This window comes from Balaenoptera ricei, chromosome 11 (assembly GCF_028023285.1).
Source record: "Balaenoptera ricei isolate mBalRic1 chromosome 11, mBalRic1.hap2, whole genome shotgun sequence".
NCBI lineage: Eukaryota > Metazoa > Chordata > Mammalia > Artiodactyla > Balaenopteridae > Balaenoptera > Balaenoptera ricei.
The window spans coordinates 33,365,330-33,378,902 of NC_082649.1; the positions used below are offsets into that span (position 1 = coordinate 33,365,330).

At 46.2% G+C, this 13,573-nt stretch overlaps 1 protein-coding gene across 7 annotated transcripts in view; it reads left to right on the forward strand.

Annotated features, from left to right (window-relative positions):
- The first annotated feature begins 9,906 nt into the window (after positions 1-9,906).
- Positions 9,907-13,573, forward strand: part of TRERF1 (transcriptional regulating factor 1) — a 199,048-nt gene continuing 195,381 nt past the window's right edge. For 6 of the 7 annotated variants that reach the window (XM_059938689.1, XM_059938684.1, XM_059938686.1 and 3 more), the window contains exons 1-2: positions 10,027-10,141; positions 10,563-10,648. The gene's annotated coding sequence lies outside the window, so the exon portion shown is untranslated. Of the gene's footprint in view, positions 9,934-10,026; positions 10,142-10,562; positions 10,649-13,573 lie in introns of those variants that run through there. The other variant, XM_059938685.1, reaches the window with a different exon arrangement.

The window sequence follows — 13,573 nt, forward strand, 5'->3', positions numbered from 1 at the left end:
GTCAGAGTTGATTTACTAGGTAATTATCCTACACAACCATACAATCATGCTTCAGGTTATTACAGCAACAGGCTGAACTGAAAAAACTAGGTAAGTGTGCTTTCTGATGTGAAATTGTTACCATTCACAGGTTTACTGTGTTGTTTTTCTTCTTTGACTTAATTTCATTTTCTATTTCAGGCTGGATTTATTGATAAGCACTCTGATAAGCTATTTTTGTAAAAAAAAAAATAAAAGAAGTGTGTGTGTGTGTAAGAGTTCACAGTGGGTTACGAGTGATCTGTATTTTCTTTTTGCCTCTTAGTGTTTTTTTAAAAATTTCTTTAATGAGCATGTATTACTTTATAAACCAATAACCTAAATAAATTATAAGAACTCAAGTCAATTGCTAACTAGAGTGTCTCCCACATAGAAAATTTTTTGGAATATGTTTTATTTTGTAGGCAAGAATGGGCTTAGTTACTCTAGGTATGATAGTAGTGGTTGTAAAATGGGTGCTTCTAAAAGGATTTCACAGTTCCCTTAAAAAGGCTGTGTAAACAACTTGGCAGTTCCTCAAAAAGTTAAACATAGAATTACCATATGACCCAGCAATTCCACTCCTATGTGTATACCCAAAAGAACTGAAAATAGGTATTCAAATAAGTACCTGTACACTCATGTTCATAGCAGCGTTATTTATAATTGTCAAAAGCTGGAAACAACCCATATGTCCATCAACTGATGAATTGATTAAAAAAATGTTGTATATCCACACAAGGGGATATTATCCAGCCATAAAAAAGAGTGAAGTACTGACACATGCTACAGCATGAATGAACCTTGAAAACATTATGCTAAGTGAAAGCAGCCAGACAGAAAAGGTCATGTATTTTATGATTCTATTTATATGAAATATTCAGAATAGGTAAACCTAAAAACAGAAGGCAGATAAGTGGTTGTGAGGTGCTAGGGGGAGGGAAGAATGGGGAATGACTGCTTAATGGGTATGGTGTTTCCCTTTGGGGTGATAAAAATGTTTTGTAACTAAATAGACGTGATGATTATACAACATTGTGAATGTATTAAATGTCACTGAATTATGCACTTTAAAATGATTAATTTTGTGTTCTGTGACTTTTACCTCAATTTTTTTAAAAAGATGAAGTGTGTCCCTGCAATCTTATTCACATTTGCAGCAAAAATCTTTATTTTTCAGGGAAATTATAAAGGATAAATATAGTTTAGCCCGTATCTACACAGTTAAGAACTCTGAGTGGCATGTGAATTAATAAGTGATATGCACTTTTTGGAAAGTGATCTGAATAGTCTTAAAATGTTCAGAGGAATTGAGTAGTCAGAATGGTTACAAAGCAGCATAATGAACTCCCTTTGTACAAGCTTTTCAATGCTCCTCATGTGTGAAAGGTGTCTACAAATATTTAATTATACCAAAATCCTCGGTTGGCATACATTCTATTAAGCTGCTATTGCCCTAGTGGTCCTTGCAATTCTTGGGATGCTGTGCCTGTCGAAGGTACTGTTTTGTTGTGATGTTGGCCTAAGGGTGAAGGGGAGTGGGGTGTTACCTACAAAATTTGACTTTGGGGCCTGGAATGTTTCTAAAAATTTTGAAATCCCAGGCTTCTCTCTTCACTTAATGATGGCTCTTTCAAACATCTAATTTTCTTGAAAATTCTTGGGTCATCTTGTTTTTCCTTTGAAAGTATGTAAAACCTTGTGCATGATGCATACCAAATGATTACCCTTTAATGATCAATACAGAGTCCTTTACTGAAATTCACTGTTTGAATTTTCCATTTTCATGTTATTTACTCTTAACCATGATCCTGAAAATTTCAGGTAAAAGTCCTGAGCTGGCTATTCTCTGCCCTTTCCAGATTCACTCTTACCTTTTTCCACTGTACCCTATGCCCTGGCAGGCTGCCCTCCACTGATTTCATCAACAGGCTCCCAGAGCCCCTGGCTTCCTATAGGGTTCAGCCAATGGGAGGCACATGTAGGAGGTCAGAGGGCAGGGGCAGAGAGAAGCTGGGGTAGCTATTCACCTGCCTGTGCTCTCTGCAGGCTGTGGGTTGACTATGGCTGTGTTCTGTGTTGTGTTCTTACAGAAGGCCGTCACTTGTGCTGTGTGACCCTCTCCTACAGCTACAGTCACAGCCATAACTTCAGAGACAGCGTTTCCTCCATTCCAGATATTTCTCTTTCTTGCCTTTTCTGACTTATGGGTGGTAAAGGTTCCACACTGTTTTTAGTTCTTTGGTTCTATACCATCCCTTGCTGGTTTCCCTTAGCCCTGCACAAAGGACTCACTACATAGTTTGTGGGGTCCAGTGCAAAATGAAAATGCAGAACTTTTTGTTCAAAAACCACAATGGATTTCAAGATGGCGACCACAAGGCATTAAGCAGTGCAGGACCTTCTAAGTGCAGGGTCCTGTGTGACCACACAAGCTGCACATTCACGAAGCCTGCCCTGACTGCACACTATTGTAAACAGTACTTACCATAAATGCTCCTCAGTTACCTGTTGAGTGTGCCACCCATTTCCTGCCAGGATCTTTTCTAATACAAGGTCTTAATGGTTCTCTTTCCCATTTAAAAAAAATGTGACTCCATTAGGGGTTCTGGAAACGTAGCTGTTATCTATACTTAGATTTAAACACTCTGCAATTTAAAACTTTTTAATAGATTCGCATCTGCAGTAGGAAATTCACTTATTCTCTCTCTTCCTCACCCTTACATGGAACAAAGCCACTCATTTGGGAACCGGTGGGGGCCACCGCAGCCCTTGAGCACTACCCGCCACGTGCTGGTACCGTAGTTGAAATGTGTGACTCCCAAGCATGGCTTCTGGGCAGGTGCAGGAATTTTTAGCAGTGATTTCAACCATTGAGTTGCTTTTTGATTTTTATACTGGATACAGAATCTACTATCCTAGTTTGTTTTTTTTCCCTCTCTTCAAAATAAGACTTAAACCGAGAGCTTTCTCATAGCCTTTCTCTCTCTGGCTAGAAACTTGCCTGAGATAGTGATCTCTTAGTATTACTAAACAAACACCAGTTAGGCCTCCTGTCTTGAGTAAGGCCTGCTCTCTCAACACCATCCTTAACAGACTTGGGGGTTGAGGTGACAGTCAACAAATTATGCTATCTTATTGGTTTCAAAATGGGAGTCCCATAAGCCCTTCTGTGCCAGGACTTTTTGCTTTCATTGCTTTGGTTGTTACAGATTCAGGGATGGCAAAGAAACATGAGTCTGAGAAATACTCTACAACTATAGTGTTTCACTGCTTGCATTTGCCACAGACTTATTTGCGCTTGACCACTGAGCCTTCTTCAACAACTGCATTAGTTACATCCATCACTCATTTCTAAAGCACCCACCGACTTTTTCTACCCTCACAGTCCCTTGATTTGGTCACGTTGCCTCTCAGAGTCTTGGATAGAGCAGGAAGCAAAGTTGGGATTTTCTTTCCATGCCTTTTCTCCCCCATTTCTCCATGCCTCCAGTTTTCCCTGTTTTTAAGAAGCGCTCCTGAAGAGTCACCTTTAATGTAAAGTACTATACGGAAGGGTTCACTTCTTTGAAGAGTTACCAAATATACTGTCTCATCTTTTCTCTGAAATGCAAATTTTCTCTCAAGGAGGACAAACTTGCATTTCAAAAGGGGGTCATATGAAAAAAATAATTCCAGCTGTTTAAATCCAGAGCACAGAAAAATTATTCCTAGAACAATACACAGAAAGTTCACTGGGCCTGAAACATTTCATTTGGTTGTGAATTGGCTGCAGTTCCATTTCCATTCAGTTTTGATCTGTTCTTGAGTTAGGCAAATAACCAGTGTGGCCTCAGAAATGATCCTTCTCTTGTGAAAGCCAACAACATTGTTTAGACTTCTAGCCTGGATGGCTGGAAGGGGCCTGAGAGGTCTTATAGCCAAACTACAAATGAGGAAACTCAGAGCAGTTCTGGACTGGATGACAGAACTGGTAAGCACAGAGTTGAGAATTTTGCCCAGTGCATCAGATTCCTAATCCATGCCATTTTGAAGTGGCTCTGTGGAGACACATTTTCAGGGAAAATTGGCTCCCAATTTTAATTTGCCTCTTCCTCCATCACCCAGTCCTGCCATTTTCCTTCCTCTACATTGTCCTCTGAGTGGTTGAGGGGCGTCCTTAACAATCACCTGTCCACCTTGCTCTCTGCAGTGTTCATTTCTGCCCCCTCCCTGATTTACCTGCCAGACATAAGTGTTGCTCTGAATGTCTCACAGTAACAAAATTGCCATTTTTGCATCTCTACTATAAGCCAGTACTGTATTTCAACAACTTAAAAAATTTCATAGTACATATTTGTCACAAATTAGATCACAAGCAAGTTTTATGTGTGTACACATACATATATCCGTATGTATCTGTCTAAAAATGTGTATACAGACATACATGTATCTATGCATATGTTTGTTATCACTTAAATGTATAAAATCAATTGTTTGTCTTCATTAGTTAACAGTACTGAAAGAGTGTAAACTAAGAAATCAAAAATGAAGACTAATTACAATAAAAACAAACTAAAAAAAAATTTCAGAGTTACTGATAACATTTCATAGTAATTGAATAAGCCTTATCATTCTAAATTTCAGTGCTTTAAAATAGAATTATTTTACTTTTAAATTTATTTCAGACTTATTTGAAACATTTCAAACATTCAGCAGAAGTAGGGTGAACAGTATAACAGACAGCTCCACCAATTATCCGTACTTTGCTAATCTTGTTTTATTTATCTTTTGGTTTTTTGGGAGGGGGCTGGATTATTTGAAAATAAATCCTAAACATACTTTCACCCCAGCTTCCTCATTATGCATTCTAATAGATAAGAACTCAAGAAAAAATTTAACCACAATACCATTATCACATGTAACAAAATTAATAATTTCTTTTATTTTTTAATTTTTAAAAAATTAATTAATTTTACTTTTGGCTGCATTGGGTCTTCGTTGCTGTGCCCGGGCTTTCTCTAGTTGCGGCAAGCGGGGGCTACTCTTTTGTTGCGGTGCGCAGGCCTCTCATTACACAACAAGACTTCTCTTGTTGCGGAGCACGGGCTCTAGGTGCGCGGGCTTCAGTAGTTGTGGCACGCAGGCTCTAGAGCGCAGGCTCAGTAGTTGTGGTGCACGGGCTTAGTTGCTCCGTGGCATGTGGGATCTTCCCAGACCAGGGATCTAACCTGTGTCCCCTGCATTGGCAGGCGGATTCTTAACCACTGCGCCACCAGGGAAGTCCCATTTCTTAACATCTATATCAAGTCCACATTTTATTTCCCTGATTATCTCAAAGTCTTTTAAACAATTGGTTTATTCAAATCAGAGCCACACAGGATCTAAACATTGCATTTGGTTTACTATGCCTTTTAAAAGCCATTATTTACACACATTTGATTTTCACTTCATTTGACCAATGAAGAATGTATGGTCCCAGTTCACAGGTGGGTGAACTGGGGCCCAGAGAGGTTAAGAAACCTCCCCAAGTTCTCATTGCTGGTAGGGGCCAGACCCAGGACTTGAATTAAGGTCTGCCTAAGTCCAAAGACTCCATTCTACTTCCCCTTCAGGCTACCAGAATTTTCCCGTGTTGCAGAGAGGCAAGAGGCCTAGTGGTTAAGAGAGAGGGTTTGGGCTCAGGTTGGTCTGGATGCAAATTGGAGCAAGTTACATAATCTCTCTGATCCTCCACTTCTGTCTGCATCTGTAAAATAAGGTTAATGATGATGGTTTGGGGCTGATTAAATAGGAGAAAGCATGTCTAGTACTTAGCACAGTGACTGGCACATAGAAAGCACTCAGTAAACCTTAGCTATTATTCCTAGCATAAAGGAGGAGAAAGAATCACAAAATGGTTGTTTGCTTTTGTCAGTAGCTCAGGAATTGTGGTTCATCATTGTTACTACAACTTGTTTAGGATTGAGGCTGAAGGGGTGGGGCGGTTGGGAGTAGGGTGTTGATTCTGCCTGGATTGGAGAAGGAAGCCCTGGACCTAAAAATTTAAGTAGGCATTCAAGGAATTCTCCTGAGACCTCAGCTAGAAAACAGTTGAACATGTCTTCTGACCTTCCACAGAGGGAAAACCAGTGGGGAGCAGACATGGTGGGAGGGAGACTTCTCAATGTTTATTCGAATTTGGAACCATGTAAATGCATTAAACCAATTCCAATAAAATGAATTGCATTTAAAAAAAAAAACAACCTTCTTTTACCATGGGGTAAGTGCTGAGAATGGGAAAACTAGGATTTAATGACAATAATAATAGTAATAATAATAATCCCCTTACAATTTTTGCAGCCCTAGGAGGGCTTTGGTCATCTAAGTCAGGTTTTGCACCAGGATGGGACTATTTCAGCTTCACTCTGATTTCAAAGATCTAAGGTAATATTTTAACTTTAGCTATCCTCCCTCTGACACTCATTCTAAGAGTCCAGAACCAGTGCTCCCAGATTTGGAGTTGTCTTCAAGCATATGCATTGTCAAGGGCTGAATCCATTGGCTAAGTAAGGTCTTTGCATGTACTGTCTGTGCATTTATGGGTGTTTTCCCAGTTTATTAGGCCCTAAGTTGTTTTTGATGCTAAGTAAAGACTCTGGGGTGGGGCTCTGATTTTCTAGAGTCCTTGGGAAGGGAGGGGACACATAACCCCACTCACAAATAATCAAGAACTTGCCTAGACTCTGTTCTAAGGCCTTTACATACACGAACTCATTAAAACCTCACAATAACACTACACTGCAGGCACCATTATTCTGATTTTACAGGCGAAGAAAGTGAACCAAGTGAGGTGAAGTAACTTGCCTAAGGTCAGAGCCTGCACGACTAACCACTAGGCTTACTATCTCTCTGTTGGCAGTGGGCCAAGCATGTAGGGGTCCTTTGAAGGTGATGCAGGCGTCCTTGGCTGTGCAGCAGCAGTACTTTAGGTCCCAAATCCTTCCTTCTAGTTTAGGACCAAGAAAGACCAGGGTGTCAATTTCCTCATTGACCCTTGGGCAAGTCACTTACTCCCTTCCAGCCTCAGGTTTCTTATCTGCCTCAGGGAGGAGTTTTAGATGAAAAGACCTCTCCTTGCATTAAGAGTGTGGGTGTGTGCTGGGGGTGGGCGGTATAGGGGCTGAGGTTTCTGGGCGGTACTGCGCTTCTTTTCCTAGGTCTCTTGAGGAAACAGGGTGTTTGGAGGTTTTGTCCTAGTCAACTCCCTCCCAGGAGGTCGGGCCCCCAGTCAGTGATGGCGCGCAAGCTTGGCTATGCCTCCTCCGCTTGGAAAAGGGCCGCCACTGCGGCCAGCTCCGGCCAAAGCCCGGCTGCCCGGAGGTCGAGGGTGGGTCTTTTTTCCCTGAGGGAGTTAGAGCTGAGATTGTATCCTTAGGAAGGCTTCTTGGAGGTAGTGACAGTTGAGTCAAGTCCTGAAGGTCTAGCAGGAGTTAGTAAGAAGAGGTGGAGGGGGAAGGGTTACCCCCGGCCCAAACAACAGAACAAAGAAGCACTACCCGGCTTACAGTATGGGAGGAGGAGCTGTGAGAGTGGAGAGGTCTGTAGGGGCGAAATCGCGCGGGGGCTTCAAAGCTTTATTCTAAGAGCAATTGGGAGGGGTTTGAAGGAGGGTACTCCGGAGTTTTAGAAAGACTCTTCTAGCCATTTGGGAAGAATGGGTCGGAGTGCGGCAGGAGGCTATCGTAGAAACCAGTCGGGTTGGAAAATGACCGAGGACTGAGGAAAGTGGCGCTGGGGGGCGGAGCCGAGCATCTGAGCCTTTCTCAAACCCCACGACACTGTGCGCTGTCCCTCGACTTTCTTTGCTTATGTGGAAGGGCCCCATAAAGGGCAGGGCACCGGCCAAAAGCTCAAAGAGCGAAACAGCGCAGAGCCCCCTCTTCTTTCGGGGGCTCTCTGGTCCAGGTGCCCCAGAATTGGTAGGGCTTTGCGGGAGAACTTAACACTGCTTAAGATGGAGAACCGTTACCCCTCAAAATACACAAAAACCTCGGCCGCTTTTGGCAGCAGCCTCCTCCGCCCATGACCTCATGCTTTAAGCTCCCATATAGCCTTCCCCCGCCCTGTCCACACCCGGTGCCCGAGTGGGGGTGGGGTGAGGGGACAGTGGCGAAGGTCTGGGTAGAGGGAGCACCTTATCTATACTGCGCGAAGATTTGGGGTAAGGGGCACAACGATTTTCCCATACCGAAAAAAGCATGGTTTAACTTTCTCTTGAGCAAAAAACACTCGCTGTCTTGTGGGACCTCCCCGAGACAGATGCCCCGTACCCGGCCCGAGGTAGTCTATTTAAGCCCAACCATCTTTGGTTCACGTCTCCTTGGACCAAAGAAGCCGCCTGGAAGTGCTGGCGTCCCGGGCTGGACCGAAGGGGGGCCGCGCCTTCGAGGGACCAGGGGGCTGTCGGGCTCTCGCCCCCCTGGCGCCGCCGAGGTTTGAACCCTTGGCTTGCCTTTCAGCCCGCGCCCTGCCCCCTGCTCGCAGCTGCTCTCGGTTTGGGTGCAGCGGTTTCCCCCGCAGAGGAGGAGGAGGAGACTGCGCGAGGAGCGACTCCCTGCTCGGGTTTCCGCACCAATGCCGAGCGGCCCCAGGCGGCCCCCGGCGGCAGGCCCTCCTCCCCGGCACCACGTTCCACAGTCATGGCGCACGAGGAGGGGCGAGCGCGCGCCGCGGCGGCACCCGCGCCCCTTCCCCTCCCCTCCGCCGCCCGGTTCCGGCCCCTCTCCTAGGCAACCTCCCTCCCCGGCCTTCAGCGCCGCGGAGATGGAGACCCCTCCCCAGAGGGATGCAGTTCCAGCGCCGTTTGCAGCACCCCCTCCCCGCCCCCATCGGGGCGGAGGGATGGAGCCGCGCGCTTCGCGAACCTCCAAGCCCCTTCCCGGGAGCCTCAGCCTCTCTCCCAGCCCCACCGAAGCCGGGATGCAGCGGGGGGTAGGCGCAGACCGTTTCCCCTAAGCCCACCTAGACCTTGGCATCTTTGCAACCCCTTAAAAAATAAACATAAAACCCAAACCCCAATCGTTAGACTGCAAAGCGCGTTACAATAACCGGGACGGCTACGCAGGAAACAATCCTGCACTGGTCCGGGTCTCAGGCGGCAGCTTCCCGGCCACGCCACCTTCTCCCGGGCCTCGATTTTCCGGCCTCGCCAGGGAGTCTGCCACACCCCGGGGCTGACAGGTCCCTCGCGGGGCCGCAACCTGGTCCGCACCCCCTGCCCCATCCACGTCCAGAGTCTCGCCAGCCTACAAAAGGTGCAACCTCACGTACAGGCAGAGCACACAGATAAGGTCGGCAGCGCACGCCAGGGAGGCTGCGAACAATGCGCCGGGTGGCCCGCGCCGGCCAAAGCGCGGCGCCCCGGGGGATAGGGGGCGCGGGCGGGGGCCGCGGCGGAGGACCCGCCGGCCGCGGCGCTGGACACCTTACTTCCTGCTTCCCCGCCCGCGGCCAGACCCAGCTCTGCGGAGGGATATCTCTCCCCTCCTCTGTCCCTCTCTCTCCCTTCCCCCGCCTCCCCTCCTTTTTGCTTCTGCTCCCCCCGCACCACCCCGCCTTTCTCCTTTTGCAAGAAAATAATTTGACAGTCGATTTGCTGACAGGGGAGGAATTTGCATCCTGGATTAAAAAAAAAAAAAGGCCGAGAGGAGCTTGGGAACGGTTGCTAGGGGTGGGTAATGGGTGAAAAAAGGGGGCTCCGGGGAGCGGATAAGGAGGGTTAAGGGAGGGGGCGAGGGTGGGGAGCAATGAAAAAGGTAAGGCCAGGTTACAGCGGCTCGGCCCCGAGTGGGCTGCGGCCGGGGGAGGGGCGAGAGATACATATGTATTTCTGTCTCCCTAGCACACCCCCTTCCCTCTAAGCGATGGCTGAGAGGCGGTGCATGCAGATGGGGAGTAAGTTTCCTGAAGGGGAGGGTGGATGCACGCGCGCGGCCCCGCGCTGCAAATTTCCACCGGGGAGGGAGAGTGGCTGGATGCAGAGAGTTTGGAGTTGCTTGCGGCGGAGGGCAGGAAGGGGAGCAGGGCCGGGAAAGGGGGCTGGCGGGCGCTATATCTGGGAGTAAGTTTCCAGGATCAGGAGAGCCTGCACGCTTTCTCGCTAGTAAGTTTCTGGCTGGGGAGGGCGCGTGGGGAGGAGGAGAGGGAGGGGTGCATGTATATAGAAGGGGGGGAGGGGGGAGCAGATTTCCTGCGGGGAGGCTGAATGCATATGGAGAGTAGATTTCCTGAAGGGAGGGTGGAGGCGTAGACGGACCGAGTAAGTTTCTTGCTGGGGTGGTGGCGGAGGTGGTGGGTTGGTGCTCTGGAAACCCGGAGCTTCCTACCCTGGGTGGGGGAGCACGCTGTTCGCGGGGTGGGGGCCGTGAAGGGCCAGGTTCCCCGCTGGGGAGAGGGGCTTGCATCTGGGGAGTATGTTTCCTGGCGGAGCGATATTTGTTTACAGGCTGAGGGCAGTACAGTAAGTGAGTAGCGCTTCGAGAAGGCGGCTCTGACATAAATTAATATTGAAATTACTCCATCAGCTCTGCTCGCCCCCCCATCTCACCCCCCAAGCGAAGACTGGTCTTCTTGTCGGATTGCCCATGCACTTGTTGCAGAAACAGCCAAGGTAGGCAAGAAGCTTATTAAGTTTCATTTTTTAAAAATTAGTTGGGGGATGCTCCGTGAGAAGACGGGGGAGGGGAAGAGAAAAGTAGGGGGACGGATTAGGAGAAGTGTCCCCCCACTTCTTTACTTTCAGTATGTTAGCAGGGCCTTGTCTGCTTGCCTTCTTCCCTCTTCCCTCTCTGCGCTGCAGAGGAGCCCAGCAAAGGGGGGAGGGGTGAGGTGGGCGCTCTAATTGGCAGACCCGGCTTAAAGGGGGGGGGGGGCTTGCAACTGAAGATTGTGTTGTTATAAAGCCTTCATTATTCCAGCCAAGAAACCGCAGGACCCTAGGGATGTGCCTTTTGGGGTTTTTGACATGATGCGTATGTGTATGTGTACGCTCCTGAGGGCTCTTCGGGGGCTGGGTACTCCCCAGAAGTTAAAGTGGCCACCCAGATGGGAGAAATGTGTAAGGGAGTAAACCTGCCCCTTGACTCCCCAACTTCAGTTCGGGAGACTGTGAAGTTACTGCCGGTGGTCTAAAGAAATAGATGTTAAAAAAACAGCATAAAACCACCCATTCACTGGCAGAGGCCGAGAGCACCTGGCGGGCAGCCTCTGGCCAGCACTGGGCTGGAGCATGTGCGCCTGCCATCCTTAGGTTAAAAGAAAATGACTTCTGGTTCCTGCGTGTGCCTTCGACTGGCCCGTTAGAGCCAGCTTTGTGGAAACTCTTCCCCACACTAGACGCGGCTTTGGCAAGTGAACGTGTTGAAGCGGGTTGCTAACAGCATGGCCCCGGCTGTCTTGTGAAGTGCATGGAAGTGATGTTTAAGAATGACGGATCCAGGGATGGCTGAAGAGTTCTTTTAAAAAAATGCCGGCTGTTTGCACTTTTTTGCAGGCCATGGAGCAGAGCTTTAAGAAAGGAGTTTTAAGTTGTCTCAATTGGTACCAACCTTCTGCATCATAGACTGTCTCAAGAAAGCAGTCTGGTGATGGAAAATGTGGTTTTGGTGCTCGCTGGAAGGATAACAACCAGGAGTATTCAGCCCTTAACTAGTTAACCAGCCCTCTTTGCTTCTCTATGCCTCTTTTCCTGGTCCTCAACCTACTGGTTTCTGCAGATGAGTTGTAGGTCTTGGCTGTCAGGTACCTTCATTAGGCTGGGAGCTTTATTTATTTCCTTCTTTTTCTTTTTTTTTTTTCTTTAATTGAAGTATAATTGACTTAACAGCATTGTGTTAGTTTCAGTTGCATAACATAGTGATTTGATATTTTTATACATTATGAAATGATCGCCACCATAAGTATGCTAGGAGTTTTAACTTGGCCAGGATAATTTTAGCACCAGGGATTCAAACCCAGACAAGTTTAGTAGAGTCAGGGAGTGAACACTAGGCAGTGTGGTTAACTAAAGTTAGTTAAGCTTTCTGCAGTGCTATAGACAGGCTCAATACTAGCAGGGGAGAAAATGGGTTTTAAATAAAATGATCTCTTTACATGTCACTGATGGACAGTGGTTTTTTTTTTTTTTTTCTTTCCTTTCTGTCATCAGATTTCCAGATTGAGAATTTGATTTTTGGCAACTTGAGAGTTGAGTTAGTTGGGAATTCAATATTATTGCCACTTATCAAATGTTCCTAACTAGGCATTCGTTAAACAAATTAGCTATTATTTTTCCCCTGCTGAAAATCCGCTTCTGGTTGATATCTATGCTGGGAAGGTAAACAGAATCTTTATGTGTGTTTATCCTAAGGTAAGGGAACTGTTTACATGTCTACCCTCCAAGCCAAGAGTAGTCATTCAGTTTTTTTTTTTTTAATTTATGATATTTATTTTATTGTCTTTCTTTGGCCATTAATCAAGTCACAGTAGCTTTTTTTTCCCTCTTCTGCTGAGAATGTTCTGTGGTAATAAAGGTTTGAAGGCCCATGAATCATAATTCATTCTTTTAAAAATATTGTCAGGATTTGATTTATAGGAATTGATACCGGGAGTGACACACCTCTTTGGGCTCCGCCCTTTTAGGCATGTCCATTTTCGCCAAAGAATTGTTTAAGAAGCCAGCTTAACATGTCAAAAAAGAGCATTTCCCTTCTGCTTTATGGGCACTGAGAAGATTAATTTTGCAGGTTCCATAGTAAGCATGGGTCTTTTCACAGCTTGGTAAGCAGGCTTCCACATAGCAGGCATGTGGTAATATCACATAGCATTTATGTGAGCTTGCTGTGAAAACACTTGTTCTATGAACTGTGTGGAAAGTACTCAGTTTTGCCTCCATTAACCCACTTGGGCCTGTGGTTTTTGTCGAGGTGGGAGCTTTCACTGTAAGAGAAGGGACAGACTGTAGTGTTCTTTGCTGCTTATATAATAAAACGTGTGGTCACAGAAACAAGCTTACTTAAAATTCTTTTTCTCCTACTCTGATGGGTGGATTGGTCATAATAATTGAAAGCATCAGAGGTTTTTTTTGGGGAAAGTCTGAGGATTCTCCGTAAAGTTGATTAATCAGAACATGTTAAAATTGTGTTCAGCAGTTGGCTCAGTTTACAGTATTTGTAAAATGACAAAGAACTTTTAAGGTGGTTTTATTCTCAAGGCAGGAGCACAGCGTCACTGGAAGAAAAAGTGGGGAGGGTATCAGTGTCTAGCCATTTCTGGACTTCAGAGTTTTTATCTTAAAAACGCATGGTTTGATCCGTGAGTTCCATCCATGTCTGAAATTCTGTGACTCAGTCTTGTGAAGAAAAGTCTCAAGAGATCTCCACTGTCTGTCTCTTCCTGGGCCAACGGCCAAATTGCCTCACGGACTTGGGTGAGTTGATTAACTTCTCTTTTTGTCTTCTCCTGGAGAGAGTGGATTTACACCTTGGCATTCCAAAAAGGACTCTTGAGTGGCCTGGTAATTTTGACCGTCAAATGCAAGAAAATGCTTATTATGAAA